This window comes from Balaenoptera borealis, assembly GCF_965194805.1.
Source record: "Balaenoptera borealis genome assembly, contig: HAP1_SCAFFOLD_81, whole genome shotgun sequence".
Taxonomy (NCBI): domain Eukaryota; kingdom Metazoa; phylum Chordata; class Mammalia; order Artiodactyla; family Balaenopteridae; genus Balaenoptera; species Balaenoptera borealis.
In genome coordinates this window covers 1,676,963-1,702,989 of record NW_028123982.1, presented here as the reverse complement: position 1 = coordinate 1,702,989, position 26,027 = coordinate 1,676,963, and the positions used below count along the sequence as shown (strand labels likewise).

The following is a 26,027-nucleotide window of genomic DNA, read 5'->3' as shown; positions in this document are numbered from 1 at the left end:
CAATGCTCCATGCCCCTTTCAACACAATGCTCCATGACAACTGTCATCACAATGCTCCATGGCCTTTGTCATCACAATTATACATGGCCCCTGTGATCACAGTGCTCCATGACCCCTTTCATCACAATGCTCCATGACCACTGTCATCACAATGCCCCATGACCCCTGTCATCACAATGCTCCATGACCCCTGTCATTACAATGCTCCATGACCACTGTCATCACAATGTTCCATGATCGCTGTAATCACAATGACTCATGACACCTTTCCTCAGAAGGCTCCAGTACGCCTGTCATCACAATGCTCCAATGACCGTCTCATCACAATGCTCCATGATCCCTGTCAGCACAACGTTCCATGACAATTGTCATCACAATGCTCCATGACACCTGTCATCACAATGTTGCCTGCCCATGTCATCAAAATGCTCCATGTCCCCTGTAATCACAATGTTCCATTACACCTGTCTTCACAATGTTCCCTGCCCATGTCATCACAATGCTCCATTACCAATGTAATCAAAATGTTCGCCTGCCCTTGTCATCAAAATGCTCCATGGCCCCTTTAATCACAATGCTCCATGAACCCTGTCATCACAATATTCCATGACAATTGTCATCATAATGCTCCATGACCCTGTAATCACAATGCTCCATGCCCTTGTCATCACGATGCTCCAGAACTCTTGTCATCATAATGATGAATGCTCGTGTCATCACAAAGCTCCATGATACTTGTCATCACAATGTTCCATGGCCTTGTCATTACAATACTCCATGGCCCCTGTCATCACAGTGCTCCATGATACCTTTTATCACAATTCTAGATGACCACTGTCATCACAATGCCCCAAGACACATGTCATCACAATTCACCATGGCCCTTGCCATCACAATGCTCCATGACCCGTGTCATCACAATGGTCCAGGACACTTGTCATCACAATGATCCATGACCCCTGTCATCACACTGCTCCATGGCCTATGCATTCAAAATGCTCCATGGCCCCTGTAATCACATTGCTCCATGATCCCTTTCATCACGATGTTCTATGACCACTCTCATCACAATACCCCATGACGCCTATCATCATAATGCTCCAAGGCCCCTCTCATCACAATGCTCCATGAACCCTGTCATCACAATGTTCCATGACACTTGTCATCACAGTGCTCCATGAACCCCTGTCATCACAATATTCACTGCCCATGTAATCACAACGCTCCTGGTCCCCTGTAATCACAGTGCTCCATACCCTTTTCATCACAATGCTCCAGAACTCTTGTCATCATAATGCTCCATGCCCGTGTCATCACAATGCTTGAAGAACCTTGTCATCACAATGCTCCATGAACCGTGTCATCACAAGGTTCCAGGACCCTTGTCATCACAATGATCCATGACCCCTGTCATCTCAATGCTCCATGATCTTTGTATTCACAATGCTCCATGGCCCCTATAATTGCGGTGATCCATGACCCCTGTCATCACAATGCTCCCTGGTATATTTCATCACAATTCTAGATGACCACTGTCATCACAGTGCTCCACGGCCCCTGTCGTCAGAGTCCTCCATGATACCTTTCATTACAATTCTACATGACCACTGTTATCACAATGCCCCATGACACCTGTCATCACAATTCGCCATGGCACTTGTCATCACAATGCTCCATGAACCATGTCATCACAATGTTCATGGACACTTGTCATCACAATGCTCCATGACAACTTACATCACAATGCTCCTTGACCCCTGTCATTTCATTGCTCCATGGCCTATGCATTCACAATGCTCCATGGCTCCGGTAATCACATTGCTCCATGATCCCTTTCATCACAATGCTCCAAGACCGCTGTCATCACAATGCCCCATGACGCCTATCATCATAATGCTCCAAGGCCCCTCTCATCACAATCCTCCATGATCCCTGTCATCACAATGTTCCATGACACTAGTCATCACAGTGCTCCATGACCCCTGTCATCACAATATTCACTGCCCATGTAATCACAATGCTCTTGTTCCCCTGTAATCACAATGCTCCATAACCTTGTCATCACAATGCTCCAGAACTCTTGTCATCATAATGCTCCATGCCCGTTTCATCACAGTGCTCCATGACCACTTTCATCACAATGCTCCTTGACCCCTGTCATCACAATGCTCTATGACCACTGTCATCACAATGCCACATGACACCTGTAATCACATTGCTCCATGATCCTTTTCATCACAATGCTCTATGACCACTGTCATCACAATGCCACATGACACCTGTCATCACAATGCTCTATAGCCCCTGTCAGCACAATGTTCCATGACAGGTATCATCACAATGATACATGACTGCTGTCATCAGAATGTTCCCTGCTCTTGTCATCTCAATGCTCCCTGGCCCCTGTTATCACAATGCTCCATGCCCATATCATCACAATGCTCCATTACCCATGTCATCGTAGTGATCCATGACCCCTTTCATCACAATGCTGCATGACACCTGTCATCACAATGCTCCATAGCCCTTGTCATCACAATGCTCCATTAGCCCTGTCATCACAATGTTCCATGACTCTTGTCATCAAAATGCCTCATGATCCATTTAATCACAATGCTCCATGACTCCTTTCATCACATCCTCCATGATACTTGTCATTACACTGCCCCATGACCTTTTTCAGAACAATGCTCCATGATACCAGTCATCACAATGCTCCATGACCATTGTCGTCACAATGCTCCATGCCCCTTTCAACACAATGCTCCATGACAACTGTCATCACAATGCTCCATGGTCTTTGTCATCACAATTATACATGGCCCCTGTGATCACAGTGCTCCATGACCCCTTTTATCACAATGATCCATGACCACTGTCATCACAATGCCCCATGACCCCTGTCATTACAATGCTCCATGGCCCCTGTCATTACAATGCTCCATGACCACTGTCATCACAATGTTCCATGACAGATGTCACCACTATCCTCCATGGTCCCTGTAATCACAATGCTCCATTCCCTTGTCAACGCAATGCTCCAGAACTCTTGTCATCATAATGCTCCATGCCCGTCTCATCACAATTCTCCATGACACTTTTCATTAAAATGCTCCATGGTCTTTATCATCACAATGCTCCATGGCCCCTGTCATTACAATGCTCCATGACCACTGTCATCACAATGTTCCATGATCGCTGTAATCACAATGACCCATGACACCTTTCCTCAGAAGGCTCCAGTACGCCTGTCATCACAATGCTCCAATGACCGTCTCATCACAATGCTCCATGATCCCTGGCAGCACAACGTTCCATGACAATTGTCATCCCAATGCTCCATGACACCTGTCATCACAATGTTGCCTGCCCATGTCATCAAAATGCTCCATGTCCCCTGTAATCACAATGTTCCATTACACCTGTCTTCACAATGTTCCCTGCCCATGTCATCACAATGCTCCATTACCAATGTAATCAAAATGTTCGCCTGCCCTTGTCATCAAAATGCTCCATGGCCCCTTTAATCACAATGCTCTATGAACCCTGTCATCACAATGTTCCATGACAGTTGTCATCACAATGCTCCATGACCCTGTATTCACAATGCTCCATGCCCTTGTCATCACAATGCTCCAGAACTCTTGTCATCATAATGATGAATGCTCGTGTCATCACAAAGCTCCATGATACTTGTCATCACAATGTTCCATTGCCTTGTCATTACAATACTCCATGGCCCCTGTCATCACAGTGCTCCATGATACCTTTTATCACAATTCTAGATGACCACTGTCATCACAATGCCCCAAGACACATGTCATCACAATTCGCCATGGCCCTTGCCATCACAATGCTCCATGACCCGTGTCATCACTGAGGTCCAGGACACTTGTAATCACAATGATCCATGACCACTTACATCACAATGCTCCTTGACTCCTGTCATCACAATGCTCCATAGCCTATGCATTCGCAATGCTACATGGTCCCTGTAATCACATTGCTCCATGATCCATTTCATCACAATGCTCTATGACCACTGTCATTACAATGCCACATTATACCTGTCATCACAATGCTCCATGGCCCCTGTCAGCACAATGTTCCATGACAGATGTCATCACTGTCCTCCATGGTCCCTGTAATCACAATGCTCCATTCCCTTGTCAACGCAATGCTCCAGAACTCTTGTCATCATAATGCTCCATGCCCGTCTCATCACAATTCTCCATGACACTTTTCATTAAAATGCTCCATGGCCTTTATCATCACAATGCTCCATGGCCCCTGTTATCACAGTGATCCATGGTACCTTTCATCACAATGCTAGATAACCTCTGTCATCACAATGCCCGAGGACACCTGTCATCAGAATTGGCCATGGCCCTTGTCATCACAATGCTCCATGCCCTTGTCACCACAATGCTCCAGAACTCTGGGCATCATAATGCTCCATGCCCGTCTCATCACAATGCTCCATGACACTTGTCATCAAAATGCTCCATGGCCTTTGTCATCACAATGCTCCATGGCCCCTGTTATCACAGTGCTCCATGTTACCTTTCCTCATAATTCTCGATGACCACTGTCATCACAATGCCCCATGACACCTGTCATCACAATTCGCCATGGCCCTTGTCATCACAATGCTCCATGATCCATGTCATCACAATGTTCCTGGGCAATTATCATCACAATGAACTATGACCACATTCATCACAATGTTCCATGACCCCTGTCATCACACTGCTCCATGGACTATGCATTCAAAATGCTCCATGGCCCCTGTAATCACATTGCTCCATGATCCCTTTCATCACAATGTTCTATGACCACTCTCATCACAATACCCCATGACGCCTATCATCATAATGCTCCAAGGCCCCTCTCATCACAATGCTCCATGAACCCTGTCATCACAATATGCCATGACACTTGTCATCACAGTGCTCCATGAACACCTGTCATCACAATATTCACTGCCCATGTAATCACAGTGCTCCATACCCTTTTCATCACAATGCTCCAGAATTCTTGTCATCATAATGCTCCATGCCCGTGTCATCACAATGCTTGAAGAACCTTGTCATCACAATGCTCCATGAACCGTGTCATCACAAGGTTCCAGGACCCTTGTCATCACAATGATCCATGACCCCTGTCATCTCAATGCTCCATGATCTTTGTATTCACAATGCTCCCTGGCCCCTATAATTGCGGTGATCCATGACCCCTGTCATCACAATGCTCCCTGGTATATTTCATCACAATTCTAGATGACCACTGTCATCACAGTGCTCCACGGCCCCTGTCGTCAGAGTCCTCCATGATACCATTCATTACAATTCTACATGACCACTGTCATCACAATGCCGCATGACACCTGTCATCACAATTCGCCATGGCACTTGTCATCACAATGCTCCATGAACCATGTCATCACAATGTTCATGGACAATAGTCATGACAATGCTCCATGACAATGCTCCATGACAACTTACATCACAATGCTCCTTGACCCCTGTCATTTCATTGCTCCATGGCCTATGCATTCACAATGCTCCATGGCCCCTGTAATCACATTGCTCCATGATCCCTTTCATCACAATATTCTAATGTTCTATGACCACTCTCATCACAATACGCCATGACGCCTATCATCATAATGCTCCAAGGACCCTCTCATCACAATGCTCCATGATCCCTGTCATCACAATGTTCCATGACACTAGTCATCACAGTGCTCCATGACCCCTGTCATCACAATATTCACTGCCCATGTAATCACAATGCTCCTGGTCCCCTGTAATCACAATGTTCCATACCCTTGTCATCACAATGCTCCAGAACTCTTGTCATCATAATGCTCCATGCCCGTGTCATCACAATGCTTGAAGAACCTTGTCATCACAATGCTCCATAAACCGTGTCATCACAAGGTTCCAGGACCCTTGTCATCACAATGATCCATGACCCCTGTCATCTCAATGCTCCATGATCTTTGTATTCACAATGCTCCCTGGCCCCTATAATTGCGGTGATCCATGACCCCTGTCATCACAATGCTCCCTGGTATATTTCATCACAATTCTAGATGACCACTGTCATCACAGTGCTCCACGGCCCCTGTTATCAGAGTCCTCCCTGATACCTTTAATCACAATTCTATATGACCGCTCTCATCACAATTCCACATGACACCTGTCATCACAATGCTCCATGAACCATGTCATCACAATGTTCATGGACAAGAGTCATCACAATGCTCCATGACAACTTACATCACAATGCTCCTTGACCCCTGTCATTCCATTGCTCCATGGCCTATGCATTCACAATGCTCCATGGCTCCTGTAATCACATTGCTCCATGATCCCTTTCATCACAATACTCCAAGACCGCTGTCATCACAATGCCCCATGACGCCTATCATCATAATGCTCCAAGGCCCCTCTCATCACAAGGCTCCATGATCCCTGTCATCACAATGTTCCATGACACTAGTCATCACAGTGCTCCATGACCCCTGTCATCACAATATTCACTGCCCATGTAATCACAATGCTCCTGGTCCCCTGTAATCACAATGCTCCATACCCTTGTCATCACAATGCTCCAGAACTCTTGTCATCATAATGCTCCATTCCCTTGTCATCACAGTTCTCCATGACCACTTTCATCACAATGCTCTATGACCACTGTCATCACAATGCCACATGACACCTGTCATCACAATGCTCTATAGCCCCTGTCAGCACAATGTTCCATGACAGGTATCATCACAATGATCCATGACTGCTGTCATCACAATGTTCCCTGCCCTTGTCATTCTCAATGCTCCCTGGCTCCTGTCATCACAATGCTCCATGCTCATATCATCACAATGCTCCATTACCCATGTCATCGATGTGATCCATGACCCCTTTCATCACAATGCTCCATGACCCCAGTCATCACAATGCTCCATAGCCCTTGTCATCACAATGCTCCATTAGCCCTGTCATCACAATGTTCCATGACTCTTGTCATCAAAATGCCTCATGATCCATTTAATCACAATGCTCCATGACTCCTTTCATCACATCCTCCATGATACTTGTCATTACACTGCCCCATGACCTTTTTCAGAACAATGCTCCATGATACCAGTCATCACAATGCTCCATGACCATTGTCGTCACAATGCTCCATGCCCCTTTCAACACAATGCTCCATGACAACTGTCATCACAATGCTCCATGGTCTTTGTCATCACAATTATACATGGCCCCTGTGATCACAGTGCTCCATGACCCCTTTCATCACAATGCTCCATGACCACTGTCATCACAATGCCCCATGACCCCTGTCATCACAATGCTCCATGGCCCCTGTCATTACAATGCTCCATGACCACTGTCATCACAATGTTCCATGACAGATGTCACCACTATCCTCCATGGTCCCTGTAATCACAATGCTCCATTCCCTTGTCAACGCAATGCTCCAGAACTCTTGTCATCATAATGCTCCATGCCCGTCTCATCACAATTCTCCATGACACTTTTCATTAAAATGCTCCATGGTCTTTATCATCACAATGCTCCATGGCCCCTGTTATCACATTGATCCATTGTACCTTTCATCACAATGCTAGATAACCTCTGTCATCACAATGCCCGATGACACCTGTCATCAGAATTGGCCATGGCCCTTGTCATCACAATGCTCCATGCCCTTGTCACCACAATGCTCCAGAACTCTGGGCATCATAATGCTCCATGCCCGTCTCATCACAATGCTCCATGACACTTGTCATCAAAATGCTCCATGGCCTTTGTCATCACAATGCTCCATGGCCCCTGTTATCACAGTGCTCCATGTTACCTTTCATCACAATTCTAGATGACCACTGTCATCACAATGCCCCATGACACCTGTCATCACAATTCGCCATGGCCCTTGTCATCACAATGCTCCATGATCCATGTCATCACAATGTTCCTGGACACTTATCATCACAATGAACTATGACCACATTCATCACAATGCTCCATGACCCCTGTCATCACACTGCTCCATGGCCTATGCATTCAAAATGCTCCATGGCCCCTGTAATCACATTGCTCCATGATCCCTTTCATCACAATGCTCCAAGACCGCTGTCATCACAAGGCCCCATGACGCGTAGCATCATAATGCTCCAAGGCCCCTCTCATCACAATGCTCCATGAACCCTGTCATCACAATGTTCCATGACACTTGTCATCACAGTGCTCCATGAACCCCTGTCTTCACAATATTCACTGCCCATGTAATCACAATGCTCCTGGTCTCCTGTAATCACAGTGCTCCATACCCTTTTCATCACAATGCTCCAGAACTCTTGTCATCATAATGCTCCATGCCCGTGTCATCACAATGCTTGAAGAACCTTGTCATCACAATGCTCCATGAACCGTGTCATCACAAGGTTCCAGGACCCTTGTCATCACAATGATCCATGACCCCTGTCATCTCAATGCTCCATGATCTTTGTATTCACAATGCTCCCTGGCCCCTATAATTGCGGTGATCCATGACCCCTGTCATCACAATGCTCCCTGGTATATTTCATCACAATTCTAGATGACCACTGTCATCACAGTGCTCCACGGCCCCTGTCGTCAGAGTCCTCCATGATACCTTTCATTACAATTCTACATGACCACTGTCATCACAATGCCCCATGACACCTGTCATCACAATTCGCCATGGCACTTGTCATCACAAAGCTCCATGAACCATGTCATCACAATGTTCATGGACACTTGTCATCACAATGCTCCATGACAACTTACATCACAATGCTCCTTGACCCCTGTCATTTCATTGCTCCATGGCCTATGCATTCACAATGCTCCATGGCCCCTGTAATCACATTGCTCCATGATCCCTTTCATCACAATGCTCCAAGACCGCTGTCATCACAATGCCCCATGACGCCTATCATCATAATGCTCCAAGGCCCCTCTCATCACAGTGCTCCATGATCCCTCTCATCACAATGTTCCATGACACTAGTCATCACAGTGCTCCATGACCCCTGTCATCACAATATTCACTGCCCATGTAATCACAATGCTCCTGGTCCCCTGTAATCACAATGCTCCATACCCTTTTCATCACAATGCTCCAGAACTCTTGTCATCATAATGCTGCATGCCCGTGTCATCACAGTGCTCCATGTCCACTTTCATCACAATGCTCCTTGACCCCTGTCATCACAATGCTCCATGGCCTATGTATTCACAATGCTCCATGGCCCCTGTAATCACATTGCTCCATGATCCTTTTCATCACAATGCTCTATGACCACTGTCATCACAATGCCACATGACACCTGTCATCACAATGCTCTATAGCCCCTGTCAGCACAATGTTCCATGACAGGTATCATCACAATGATACAAGACTGCTGTCATCAGAATGTTCCCTGCTCTTGTCATCTCAATGCTCCCTGGCCCCTGTTATCACAATGCTCCATGTCCATATCATCACAATGCTCCATTACACATGTCATCGTAGTGATCCATGACCCCTTTCATCACAATGCTGCATGACACCTGTCATCACAATGCTCCATAGCCCTTGTCATCACAATGCTCCATTAGCCCTGTCATCACAATGTTCCATGACTCTTGTCATCAAAATGCCTCATGATCCATTTAATCACAATGCTCCATGACTCCTTTCATCACATCCTCCATGATACTTGTCATTACACTGCCCCATGACCTTTTTCAGAACAATGCTCCATGATACCAGTCATCACAATGCTCCATGACAATTGTCATCACAATGCTCCATGCCCCTTTCAACACAATGCCCCATGACACCTGTCATCACAATTCGCCATCGAACTTGTCATCACAATGCTCCATGAACCCTGTCATCACAATGTTCCATGACAGTTGTCATCACAATGCTCCATGACCCTGTAATCACAATGCTCCATGCCCTTGTCATCACAATGCTCCAGAACTCTTGTCATCATAATGATGAATGCTCGTGTCATCACAAAGCTCCATGATACTTGTCATCACAATGTTCCATTGCCTTGTCATTACAATACTCCATGGCCCCTGTCATCACAGTGCTCCATGATACCTTTTATCACAATTCTAGATGACCACTGTCATCACAATGCCCCAAGACACATGTCATAACAATTCGCCATGGCCCTTGCCATCACAATGCTCCATGACCCGTGTCATCACAATGGTCCCGGACACTTGTCATCACAATGATCCATGACCACTTACATCACAATGCTCCTTGACTCCTGTCATCACAATGCTCCATAGCCTATGCATTCGCAATGCTACATGGTCCCTGTAATCACATTGCTCCATGATCCATTTCATCACAATGCTCTATGACCACTGTCATTACAATGCCACATTATACCTGTCATCACAATGCTCCATGGCCCCTGTCAGCACAATGTTCCATGACAGATGTCATCACTGTCCTCCATGGTCCCTGTAATCACAATGCTCCATTCCCTTGTCAACGCAATGCTCCAGAACTCTTGTCATCATAATGCTCCATGCCCGTCTCATCACAATTCTCCATGACACTTTTCATTAAAATGCTCCATGGCCTTTATCATCACAATGCTCCATGGCCCCTGTTATCACATTGATCCATTGTACCTTTCATCACAATGCTAGATAACCTCTGTCATCACAATGCCCGATGACACCTGTCATCAGAATTGGCCATGGCCCTTGTCATCACAATGCTCCATGCCCTTGTCAACGCAATGCTCCAGAACTCTTGGCATCATAATGCTCCATGCCCGTCTCATCACAATGCTCCATGACACTTGTCATCAAAATGCTCCATGGCCTTTGTCATCACAATGCTCCATGGCCCCTGTTATCACAGTGCTCCATGTTACCTTTCCTCATAATTCTCGATGACCACTGTCATCACAATGCCCCATGACACCTGTCATCACAATTCGCCATGGCCCTTGTCATCACAATGCTCCATGATCCATGTCATCACAATGTTCCTGGACACTTATCATCACAATGAACTATGACCACATTCATCACAATGCTCCATGACCCCTGTCATCACACTGCTCCATGGACTATGCATTCAAAATGCTCCATGGCCCCTGTAATCACATTGCTCCATGATCCCTTTCATCACAATGTTCTATGACCACTCTCATCACAATACCCCATGACGCCTATCATCATAATGCTCCAAGGCCCCTCTCATCACAATGCTCCATGAACCCTGTCATCACAATGTTCCATGACACTTGTCATCACAGTGCTCCATGAACCCCTGTCATCACAATATTCACTGCCCATGTAATCACAATGCTCCTGGTCCCCTGTAATCACAGTGCTCCATACCCTTTTCATCACAATGCTCCAGAACTCTTGTCATCATAATGCTCCATGCCCGTGTCATCACAATGCTTGAAGAACCTTGTCATCACAATGCTCCATGAACCGTGTCATCACAATGTTCCAGGACCCTTGTCATCACAATGATCCATGACCCCTGTCATCTCAATGCTCCATGATCTTTGTATTCACAATGCTCCCTGGCCCCTATAATTGCGGTGATCCATGACCCCTGTCATCACAATGCTCCCTGGTATATTTCATCACAATTCTAGATGACCACTGTCATCACAGTGCTCCACGGCCCCTGTTATCAGAGTCCTCCCTGATACCTTTAATCACAATTCTATATGACCGCTCTCATCACAATTCCACATGACACCTGTCATCACAATGCTCCATGAACCATGTCATCACAATGTTCATGGACAAGAGTCATCACAATGCTCCATGACAACTTACATCACAATGCTCCTTGACCCCTGTCATTCCATTGCTCCATGGCCTATGCATTCACAATGCTCCATGGCTCCTGTAATCACATTGCTCCATGATCCCTTTCATCACAATACTCCATGACCGCTGTCATCACAATGCCCCATGACGCCTATCATCATAATGCTCCAAGGCCCCTCTCATCACAATGCTCCATGATCCCTGTCATCACAATGTTCCATGACACTAGTCATCACAGTGCTCCATGACCCCTGTCATCACAATATTCACTGCCCATGTAATCACAATGCTCCTGGTCCCCTGTAATCACAATGCTCCATACCCTTGTCATCACAATGCTCCAGAACTCTTGTCATCATAATGCTCCATTCCCTTGTCATCACAGTTCTCCATGACCACTTTCATCACAATGCTCTATGACCACTGTCATCACAATGCCACATGACACCTGTCATCACAATGCTCTATAGCCCCTGTCAGCACAATGTTCCATGACAGGTATCATCACAATGATCCATGACTGCTGTCATCACAATGTTCCCTGCCCTTGTCATTCTCAATGCTCCCTGGCTCCTGTCATCACAATGCTCCATGCTCATATCATCACAATGCTCCATTACCCATGTCATCGATGTGATCCATGACCCCTTTCATCACAATGCTCCATGACCCCAGTCATCACAATGCTCCATAGCCCTTGTCATCACAATGCTCCATTAGCCCTGTCATCACAATGTTCCATGACTCTTGTCATCAAAATGCCTCATGATCCATTTAATCACAATGCTCCATGACTCCTTTCATCACATCCTCCATGATACTTGTCATTACACTGCCCCATGACCTTTTTCAGAACAATGCTCCATGATACCAGTCATCACAATGCTCCATGACCATTGTCGTCACAATGCTCCATGCCCCTTTCAACACAATGCTCCATGACAACTGTCATCACAATGCTCCATGGTCTTTGTCATCACAATTATACATGGCCCCTGTGATCACAGTGCTCCATGACCCCTTTCATCACAATGCTCCATGACCACTGTCATCACAATGCCCCATGACCCCTGTCATCACAATGCTCCATGGCCCCTGTCATTACAATGCTCCATGACCACTGTCATCACAATGTTCCATGACAGATGTCACCACTATCCTCCATGGTCCCTGTAATCACAATGCTCCATTCCCTTGTCAACGCAATGCTCCAGAACTCTTGTCATCATAATGCTCCATGCCCGTCTCATCACAATTCTCCATGACACTTTTCATTAAAATGCTCCATGGTCTTTATCATCACAATGCTCCATGGCCCCTGTTATCACATTGATCCATTGTACCTTTCATCACAATGCTAGATAACCTCTGTCATCACAATGCCCGATGACACCTGTCATCAGAATTGGCCATGGCCCTTGTCATCACAATGCTCCATGCCCTTGTCACCACAATGCTCCAGAACTCTGGGCATCATAATGCTCCATGCCCGTCTCATCACAATGCTCCATGACACTTGTCATCAAAATGCTCCATGGCCTTTGTCATCACAATGCTCCATGGCCCCTGTTATCACAGTGCTCCATGTTACATTTCATCACAATTCTAGATGACCACTGTCATCACAATGCCCCATGACACCTGTCATCACAATTCGCCATGGCCCTTGTCATCACAATGCTCCATGATCCATGTCATCACAATGTTCCTGGACACTTATCATCACAATGAACTATGACCACATTCATCACAATGCTCCATGACCCCTGTCATCACACTGCTCCATGGACTATGCATTCAAAATGCTCCATGGCCCCTGTAATCACATTGCTCCATGATCCCTTTCATCACAATGTTCTATGACCACTCTCATCACAATACCCCATGACGCCTATCATCATAATGCTCCAAGGCCCCTCTCATCACAATGCTCCATGAACCCTGTCATCACAATGTTCCATGACACTTGTCATCACAGTGCTCCATGAACCCCTGTCATCACAATATTCACTGCCCATGTAATCACAATGCTCCTGGTCCCCTGTAATCACAGTGCTCCATACCCTTTTCATCACAATGCTCCAGAACTCTTGTCATCATAATGCTCCATGCCCGTGTCATCACAATGCTTGAAGAACCTTGTCATCACAATGCTCCATGAACCGTGTCATCACAAGGTTCCAGGACCCTTGTCATCACAATGATCCATGACCCCTGTCATCTCAATGCTCCATGATCTTTGTATTCACAATGCTCCCTGGCCCCTATAATTGCGGTGATCCATGACCCCTGTCATCACAATGCTCCCTGGTATATTTCATCACAATTCTAGATGACCACTGTCATCACAGTGCTCCACGGCCCCTGTTATCAGAGTCCTCCCTGATACCTTTAATCACAATTCTATATGACCGCTCTCATCACAATTCCACATGACACCTGTCATCACAATGCTCCATGAACCATGTCATCACAATGTTCATGGACAAGAGTCATCACAATGCTCCATGACAACTTACATCACAATGCTCCTTGACCCCTGTCATTCCATTGCTCCATGGCCTATGCATTCACAATGCTCCATGGCTCCTGTAATCACATTGCTCCATGATCCCTTTCATCACAATACTCCATGACCGCTGTCATCACAATGCCCCATGACGCCTATCATCATAATGCTCCAAGGCCCCTCTCATCACAATGCTCCATGATCCCTGTCATCACAATGTTCCATGACACTAGTCATAACAGTGCTCCATGACCCCTGTCATCACAATATTCACTGCCCATGTAATCACAATGCTCCTGGTCCCCTGTAATCACAATGCTCCATACCCTTGTCATCACAATGCTCCAGAACTCTTGTCATCATAATGCTCCATTCCCTTGTCATCACAGTTCTCCATGACCACTTTCATCACAATGCTCTATGACCACTGTCATCACAATGCCACATGACACCTGTCATCACAATGCTCTATAGCCCCTGTCAGCACAATGTTCCATGACAGGTATCATCACAATGATCCATGACTGCTGTCATCACAATGTTCCCTGCCCTTGTCATTCTCAATGCTCCCTGGCTCCTGTCATCACAATGCTCCATGCTCATATCATCACAATGCTCCATTACCCATGTCATCGATGTGATCCATGACCCCTTTCATCACAATGCTCCATGACCCCAGTCATCACAATGCTCCATAGCCCTTGTCATCACAATGCTCCATTAGCCCTGTCATCACAATGTTCCATGACTCTTGTCATCAAAATGCCTCATGATCCATTTAATCACAATGCTCCATGACTCCTTTCATCACATCCTCCATGATACTTGTCATTACACTGCCCCATGACCTTTTTCAGAACAATGCTCCATGATACCAGTCATCACAATGCTCCATGACCATTGTCGTCACAATGCTCCATGCCCCTTTCAACACAATGCTCCATGACAACTGTCATCACAATGCTCCATGGTCTTTGTCATCACAATTATACATGGCCCCTGTGATCACAGTGCTCCATGACCCCTTTCATCACAATGCTCCATGACCACTGTCATCACAATGCCCCATGACCCCTGTCATCACAATGCTCCATGGCCCCTGTCATTACAATGCTCCATGACCACTGTCATCACAATGTTCCATGACAGATGTCACCACTATCCTCCATGGTCCCTGTAATCACAATGCTCCATTCCCTTGTCAACGCAATGCTCCAGAACTCTTGTCATCATAATGCTCCATGCCCGTCTCATCACAATTCTCCATGACACTTTTCATTAAAATGCTCCATGGTCTTTATCATCACAATGCTCCATGGCCCCTGTTATCACATTGATCCATTGTACCTTTCATCACAATGCTAGATAACCTCTGTCATCACAATGCCCGATGACACCTGTCATCAGAATTGGCCATGGCCCTTGTCATCACAATGCTCCATGCCCTTGTCACCACAATGCTCCAGAACTCTGGGCATCATAATGCTCCATGCCCGTCTCATCACAATGCTCCATGACACTTGTCATCAAAATGCTCCATGGCCTTTGTCATCACAATGCTCCATGGCCCCTGTTATCACAGTGCTCCATGTTACATTTCATCACAATTCTAGATGACCACTGTCATCACAATGCCCCATGACACCTGTCATCACAATTCGCCATGGCCCTTGTCATCACAATGCTCCATGATCCATGTCATCACAATGTTCCTGGACACTTATCATCACAATGAACTATGACCACATTCATCACAATGCTCCATGACCCCTGTCATCACACTGCTCCATGGCCTATGCATTCAAAATGCTCCATGGCCCCTGTAATCACATTGCTCCATGATCCCTTTCATCACAATGCTCCAAGACCGCTGTCATCACAAGGCCCCATGACGCGTAGCATCATAATGCTCCAAGGCCCCTCTCATCACAATGCTCCATGAACCCTGTCATCACAATGTTCCATGACACTTGTCATCACAGTGCTCCATGAACCCCTGTCATCACAATATTCACTGCCCATGTAATCACAATGCTCCTGGTCTCCTGTAATCACAGTGCTCCATACCCTTTTCATCACAATGCTCCAGAACTCTTGTCATCATAATGCTCCATGCCCGTGTCATCACAATGCTTGAAGAACCTTGTCATCACAATGCTCCATGAACCGTGTCATCACAAGGTTCCAGGACCCTTGTCATCACAATGATCCATGACCCCTGTCATCTCAATGCTCCATGATCTTTGTATTCACAATGCTCCCTGGCCCCTATAATTGCGGTGATCCATGACCCCTGTCATCACAATGCTCCCTGGTATATTTCATCACAATTCTAGATGACCACTGTCATCACAGTGCTCCACGGCCCCTGTCGTCAGAGTCCTCCATGATACCTTTCATTACAATTCTACATGACCACTGTCATCACAATGCCCCATGACACCTGTCATCACAATTCGCCATGGCACTTGTCATCACAAAGCTCCATGAACCATGTCATCACAATGTTCATGGACACTTGTCATCACAATGCTCCATGACAACTTACATCACAATGCTCCTTGACCCCTGTCATTTCATTGCTCCATGGCCTATGCATTCACAATGCTCCATGGCCCCTGTAATCACATTGCTCCATGATCCCTTTCATCACAATGCTCCAAGACCGCTGTCATCACAATGCCCCATGACGCCTATCATCATAATGCTCCAAGGCCCCTCTCATCACAGTGCTCCATGATCCCTCTCATCACAATGTTCCATGACACTAGTCATCACAGTGCTCCATGACCCCTGTCATCACAATATTCACTGCCCATGTAATCACAATGCTCCTGGTCCCCTGTAATCACAATGCTCCATACCCTTTTCATCACAATGCTCCAGAACTCTTGTCATCATAATGCTGCATGCCCGTGTCATCACAGTGCTCCATGTCCACTTTCATCACAATGCTCCTTGACCCCTGTCATCACAATGCTCCATGGCCTATGTATTCACAATGCTCCATGGCCCCTGTAATCACATTGCTCCATGATCCTTTTCATCACAATGCTCTATGACCACTGTCATCACAATGCCACATGACACCTGTCATCACAATGCTCTATAGCCCCTGTCAGCACAATGTTCCATGACAGGTATCATCACAATGATACAAGACTGCTGTCATCAGAATGTTCCCTGCTCTTGTCATCTCAATGCTCCCTGGCCCCTGTTATCACAATGCTCCATGTCCATATCATCACAATGCTCCATTACACATGTCATCGTAGTGATCCATGACCCCTTTCATCACAATGCTGCATGACACCTGTCATCACAATGCTCCATAGCCCTTGTCATCACAATGCTCCATTAGCCCTGTCATCACAATGTTCCATGACTCTTGTCATCAAAATGCCTCATGATCCATTTAATCACAATGCTCCATGACTCCTTTCATCACATCCTCCATGATACTTGTCATTACACTGCCCCATGACCTTTTTCAGAACAATGCTCCATGATACCAGTCATCACAATGCTCCATGACCATTGTCATCACAATGCTCCATGCCCCTTTCAACACAATGCCCCATGACACCTGTCATCACAATTCGCCATCGAACTTGTCATCACAATGCTCCATGAACCCTGTCATCACAATGTTCCATGACAGTTGTCATCACAATGCTCCATGACCCTGTAATCACAATGCTCCATGCCCTTGTCATCACAATGCTCCAGAACTCTTGTCATCATAATGATGAATGCTCGTGTCATCACAAAGCTCCATGATACTTGTCATCACAATGTTCCATTGCCTTGTCATTACAATACTCCATGGCCCCTGTCATCACAGTGCTCCATGATACCTTTTATCACAATTCTAGATGACCACTGTCATCACAATGCCCCAAGACACATGTCATAAGAATTCGCCATGGCCCTTGCCATCACAATGCTCCATGACCCGTGTCATCACAATGGTCCCGGACACTTGTCATCACAATGATCCATGACCACTTACATCACAATGCTCCTTGACTCCTGTCATCACAATGCTCCATAGCCTATGCATTCGCAATGCTACATGGTCCCTGTAATCACATTGCTCCATGATCCATTTCATCACAATGCTCTATGACCACTGTCATTACAATGCCACATTATACCTGTCATCACAATGCTCCATGGCCCCTGTCAGCACAATGTTCCATGACAGATGTCATCACTGTCCTCCATGGTCCCTGTAATCACAATGCTCCATTCCCTTGTCAACGCAATGCTCCAGAACTCTTGTCATCATAATGCTCCATGCCCGTCTCATCACAATTCTCCATGACACTTTTCATTAAAATGCTCCATGGCCTTTATCATCACAATGCTCCATGGCCCCTGTTATCACATTGATCCATTGTACCTTTCATCACAATGCTAGATAACCTCTGTCATCACAATGCCCGATGACACCTGTCATCAGAATTGGCCATGGCCCTTGTCATCACAATGCTCCATGCCCTTGTCAACGCAATGCTCCAGAACTCTTGGCATCATAATGCTCCATGCCCGTCTCATCACAATGCTCCATGACACTTGTCATCAAAATGCTCCATGGCCTTTGTCATCACAATGCTCCATGGCCCCTGTTATCACAGTGCTCCATGTTACCTTTCCTCATAATTCTCGATGACCACTGTCATCACAATGCCCCATGACACCTGTCATCACAATTCGCCATGGCCCTTGTCATCACAATGCTCCATGATCCATGTCATCACAATGTTCCTGGACACTTATCATCACAATGAACTATGACCACATTCATCACAATGCTCCATGACCCCTGTCATCACACTGCTCCATGGACTATGCATTCAAAATGCTCCATGGCCCCTGTAATCACATTGCTCCATGATCCCTTTCATCACAATGTTCTATGACCACTCTCATCACAATACCCCATGACGCCTATCATCATAATGCTCCAAGGCCCCTCTCATCACAGTGCTCCATGAACCCTGTCATCACAATGTTCCATGACACTTGTCATCACAGTGCTCCATGAACACCTGTCATCACAATATTCACTGCCCATGTAATCACAATGCTCCTGGTCCCCTGTAATCACAGTGCTCCATACCCTTTTCCTCACAATGCTCCAGAACTCTTGTCATCATAATGCTCCATGCCCGTGTCATCACAATGCTTGAAGAACCTTGTCATCACAATGCTCCATGAACCGTGTCATCACAAGGTTCCAGGACCCTTGTCATCACAATGATCCATGACCCCTGTCATCTCAATGCTCCATGATCTTTGTATTCACAATGCTCCCTGGCCCCTATAATTGCGGTGATCCATGACCCCTGTCATCACAATGCTCCCTGGTATATTTCATCACAATTCTAGATGACCACTGTCATCACAGTGCTCCACGGCCCCTGTCGTCAGAGTCCTCCATGATACCGTTCATTACAATTCTACATGACCACTGTCATCACAATGCCGCATGACACCTGTCATCACAATTCGCCATGGCACTTGTCATCACAATGCTCCATGAACCATGTCATCACAATGTTCATGGACAATAGTCATGACAATGCTCCATGACAACTTACATCACAATGCTCCTTGACCCCTGTCATTTCATTGCTCCATGGCCTATGCATTCACAATGCTCCATGGTCCCTGTAATCACAATGCTCCATACCCTTGTCATCGCAATGCTCCAGATCACTTCTCATCATAATGCTCCATGCCCGTGTCATCACAATGCTCCATGGCCCCTGTCATCACAGTGCTCCGTGATACCTTTCATCATAATGATAGATGACCACTGTCATCACAATGCTCCATGACACCTGTCATCAGAATTGGCCATGGCCCTTGTCATCACAATGCTCCAGGACACTTGTCTTCACAATGTTCCATGGCGCATTTCATCACAATGCTCCATGACCACTTTCATCAAATTGCTCCATGATGCCTGTCATCACAATGCTCCATGGCCTTTGTCATCAAAATTCTACATGGCCCCTGTAATAACAGTGCTTCAGGACAACTTTTATCACAATGCTCCATGACCACTCTCATCACAATGCCAGATAAGACCTTTCATGACAATGCTCCATGGCCCTTGTCATCACAATATTCTATGACTTCTGTCATCACAATGCTCCATGCCCCTGTCATCACAATGCCCCATCACCCCTGCTATTACAATGCTCCATGACCCCTGTCGTCGCAATGCTCCGAAACCCTTGTCATCACAATATTCCATGATCCGTGTAATCACGATGATCCATGAACCATTTCTGTACAATGCTCCAGTACCCCTTTCATTAAAATGCTCCATGGCACTTGTCATCAGAATGCTCCAGGAACCCTTCCATCACAATAATCCATGACCCGTTTCCTCACAATTCTCCAGGACCGCTTTCATCACAATGCTCCATTCCCCTGTCATCTCAATGCTTCATGGCCCCTGTCATCAAAATGATCCATGCCCTTGTCATCAAAATGCTCCAGAACTCTTGTCATCACTATGCTCCATGCCCATGTCATCAAAATGCTGCATGGCCCCTGTCATCACAATGCTGCATGACCCCTGTCATCACAATGCTCCATGCCCGTATCATCACAATGCTCCATTACCCATGTCATCGTAGTGATCCATGACCCCTTACATCACAATGCTGCATGACACCTGTCATCACAATGCTCCGTGGTCTTTGTCATCACAATGCTCCATGACCACTGTCATCACCATGCCCCATGACCCCATTCATCACAATGCTCCATAGCCCTTGTCATCACAATGCTCCATTAGCGCTGTCATCACAATGTTCCATGACTCTTGTCATCAAAATGCCTCATGATCCATTTAATCACAATGCTCCATGACTCCTTTCATCACATCCTCCATGATACTTGTCATTACACTGCCCCATGACCTCTTTCAGAACAATGCTCCATGATACCAGTCATCACAATGCTCCATGACCATTGTCGTCACAATGCTCCATGCCCCTTTCAACACAATGCTCCATGACAACTGTCATCACAATGCTCCATGGCCTTTGTCATCACAATTATACATGGCCCCTGTGATCACAGTGCTCCATGACCCCTTTCATCACAATGCTCCATGACCACTGTCATCACAATGCCCCATGACCCCTGTCATCACAATGCTCCATGGCCCCTGTCATTACAATGCTCCATGACCACTGTCATCACAATGTTCCATGATCGCTGTAATCACAATGACTCATGACACCTTTCCTCAGAAGGCTCCAGTACGCCTGTCATCACAATGCTCCAATGACCGTCTCATCACAATGCTCCATGATCCCTGTCAGCACAACGTTCCATGACAATTGTCATCACAATGCTCCATGACACCTGTCATCACAATGTTGCCTGCCCATGTCATCAAAATGCTCCATGTCCCCTGTAATCACAATGTTCCATTACACCTGTCTTCACAATGTTCCCTGCCCATGTCATCACAATGCTCCATTACCAATGTAATCAAAATGTTCGCCTGCCCTTGTCATCAAAATGCTCCATGGCCCCTTTAATCACAATGCTCCATGAACCCTGTCATCACAATATTCCATGACAGTTGTCATCACAATGCTCCATGACCCTGTAATCACAATGCTCCATGCCCTTGTCATCACGATGCTCCAGAACTCTTGTCATCATAATGATGAATGCTCGTGTCATCACAAAGCTCCATGATACTTGTCATCACAATGTTCCATGGCCTTGTCATTACAATACTCCATGGCCCCTGTCATCACAGTGCTCCATGATACCTTTTATCACAATTCTAGATGACCACTGTCATCACAATGCCCCAAGACACATGTCATCACAATTCACCATGGCCCTTGCCATCACAATGCTCCATGACCCGTGTCATCACAATGGTCCAGGACACTTGTCATCACAATGATCCATGACCCCTGTCATCACACTGCTCCATGGCCTATGCATTCAAAATGCTCCATGGCCCCTGTAATCACATTGCTCCATGATCCCTTTCATCACGATGTTCTATGACCACTCTCATCACAATACCCCATGACGCCTATCATCATAATGCTCCAAGGCCCCTCTCATCACAATGCTCCATGAACCCTGTCATCACAATGTTCCATGACACTTGTCATCACAGTGCTCCATGAACCCCTGTCATCACAATATTCACTGCCCATGTAATCACAACGCTCCTGGTCCCCTGTAATCACAGTGCTCCATACCCTTTTCATCACAATGCTCCAGAACTCTTGTCATCATAATGCTCCATGCCCGTGTCATCACAATGCTTGAAGAACCTTGTCATCACAATGCTCCATGAACCGTGTCATCACAAGGTTCCAGGACCCTTGTCATCACAATGATCCATGACCCCTGTCATCTCAATGCTCCATGATCTTTGTATTCACAATGCTCCATGGCCCCTATAATTGTGGTGATCCATGACCCCTGTCATCACAATGCTCCCTGGTATATTTCATCACAATTCTAGATGACCACTGTCATCACAGTGCTCCACGGCCCCTGTCGTCAGAGTCCTCCATGATACCTTTCATTACAATTCTACATGACCACTGTCATCACAATGCCCATGACACCTGTCATCACAATTCGCCATGGCACTTGTCATCACAATGCTCCATGAACCATGTCATCACAATGTTCATGGACACTTGTCATCACAATGCTCCATGACAACTTACATCACAATGCTCCTTGACCCCTGTCATTTCATTGCTCCATGGCCTATGCATTCACAATGCTCCATGGCTCCGGTAATCACATTGCTCCATGATCCCTTTCATCACAATGCTCCAAGACCGCTGTCATCACAATGCCCCATGACGCCTATCATCATAATGCTCCAAGGCCCCTCTCATCACAATACTCCATGATCCCTGTCATCACAATGTTCCATGACACTAGTCATCACAGTGCTCCATGACCCCTGTCATCACAATATTCACTGCCCATGTAATCACAATGCTCTTGTTCCCCTGTAATCACAATGCTCCATAACCTTGTCATCACAATGCTCCAGAACTCTTGTCATCATAATGCTCCATGCCCGTTTCATCACAGTGCTCCATGACCACTTTCATCACAATGCTCCTTGACCCCTGTCATCACAATGCTCTATGACCACTGTCATCACAATGCCACATGACACCTGTAATCACATTGCTCCATGATCCTTTTCATCACAATGCTCTATGACCACTGTCATCACAATGCCACATGACACCTGTCATCACAATGCTCTATAGCCCCTGTCAGCACAATGTTCCATGACAGGTATCATCACAATGATACATGACTGCTGTCATCAGAATGTTCCCTGCTCTTGTCATCTCAATGCTCCCTGGCCCCTGTTATCACAATGCTCCATGCCCATATCATCACAATGCTCCATTACCCATGTCGTCGTAGTGATCCATGACCCCTTTCATCACAATGCTGCATGACACCTGTCATCACAATGCTCCATAGCCCTTGTCATCACAATGCTCCATTAGCCCTGTCATCACAATGTTCCATGACTCTTGTCATCAAAATGCCTCATGATCCATTTAATCACAATGCTCCATGACTCCTTTCATCACATCCTCCATGATACTTGTCATTACACTGCCCCATGACCTTTTTCAGAACAATGCTCCATGATACCAGTCATCACAATGCTCCATGACCATTGTCGTCACAATGCTCCATGCCCCTTTCAACACAATGCTCCATGACAACTGTCATCACAATGCTCCATGGTCTTTGTCATCACAATTATACATGGCCCCTGTGATCACAGTGCTCCATGACCCCTTTCATCACAATGCTCCATGACCACTGTCATCACAATGCCCCATGACCCCTGTCATCACAATGCTCCATGGCCCCTGTCATTACAATGCTCCATGACCACTGTCATCACAATGTTCCATGACAGATGTCACCACTATCCTCCATGGTCCCTGTAATCACAATGCTCCATTCCCTTGTCAACGCAATGCTCCAGAACTCTTGTCATCATAATGCTCCATGCCCGTCTCATCACAATTCTCCATGACACTTTTCATTAAAATGCTCCATGACCTTTATCATCACAATGCTCCATGGCCCCTGTTATCACATTGATCCATTGTACCTTTCATCACAATGCTAGATAACCTCTGTCATCACAATGCCCGATGACACCTGTCATCAGAATTGGCCATGGCCCTTGTCATCACAATGCTCCATGCCCTTGTCACCACAATGCTCCAGAACTCTGGGCATCATAATGCTCCATGCCCGTCTCATCACAATGCTACATGACACTTGTCATCAAAATGCTCCATGGCCTTTTTCATCACAATGCTCCATGGCCCCTGTTATCACAGTGCTCCATGTTACCCTTCATCACAATTCTAGATGACCACTGTCATCACAATGCCCCATGACACCTGTCATCACAATTCGCCATGGCCCTTGTCATCACAATGCTCCATGATCCATGTCATCACAATGTTCCTGGACACTTATCATCACAATGAACTATGACCACATTCATCACAATGCTCCATGACCCCTGTCATCACACTGCTCCAAGGCCTATGCATTCAAAATGCTCCATGGCCCCTGTAATCACATTGCTCCATGATCCCTTTCATCACAATGCTCCAAGACCGCTGTCATCACAAGGCCCCATGACGCGTATCATCATAATGCTCCAAGGCCCCTCTCATCACAATGCTCCATGAACCCTGTCATCACAATGTTCCATGACACTTGTCATCACAGTGCTCCATGAACCCCTGTCATCACAATATTCACTGCCCATGTAATCACAATGCTCCTGGTCTCCTGTAATCACAGTGCTCCATACCCTTTTCATCACAATGCTCCAGAACTCTTGTCATCATAATGCTCCATGCCCGTGTCATCACAATGCTTGAAGAACCTTGTCATCACAATGCTCCATGAACCGTGTCATCACAAGGTTCCAGGACCCTTGTCATCACAATGATCCATGACCCCTGTCATCTCAATGCTCCATGATCTTTGTATTCACAATGCTCCCTGGCCCCTATAATTGCGGTGATCCATGACCCCTGTCATCACAATGCTCCCTGGTATATTTCATCACAATTCTAGATGACCACTGTCATCACAGTGCTCCACGGCCCCTGTCGTCAGAGTCCTCCATGATACCTTTCATTACAATTCTACATGACCACTGTCATCACAATGCCCCATGACACCTGTCATCACAATTCGCCATGGCACTTGTCATCACAAAGCTCCATGAACCATGTCATCACAATGTTCATGGACACTTGTCATCACAATGCTCCATGACAACTTACATCACAATGCTCCTTGACCCCTGTCATTTCATTGCTCCATGGCCTATGCATTCACAATGCTCCATGGCCCCTGTAATCACATTGCTCCATGATCCCTTTCATCACAATGCTCCAAGACCGCTGTCATCACAATGCCCCATGACGCCTATCATCATAATGCTCCAAGGCCCCTCTCATCACAGTGCTCCATGATCCCTCTCATCACAATGTTCCATGACACTAGTCATCACAGTGCTCCATGACCCCTGTCATCACAATATTCACTGCCCATGTAATCACAATACTCCTGGTCCC

General features: G+C 46.2%; 1 long non-coding RNA gene across 5 annotated transcripts in view; it reads right to left on the bottom strand.

Annotated features, from left to right (window-relative positions):
* Nucleotides 1-26,027, bottom strand: part of LOC309621247 — a 492,961-nt gene that overhangs the window by 52,975 nt on the left and 413,959 nt on the right. The window contains exon 2 of one of the 5 annotated variants that reach the window (XR_014239863.1): nucleotides 11,500-11,550. The exons of 3 other annotated variants lie outside the window; for them this stretch is intronic. This is a non-coding gene — a long non-coding RNA (uncharacterized lncRNA). Of the gene's footprint in view, nucleotides 1-5,903; nucleotides 5,928-11,499; nucleotides 11,551-26,027 lie in introns of those variants that run through there. One more of the 5 variants, XR_014239864.1, reaches the window with a different exon arrangement.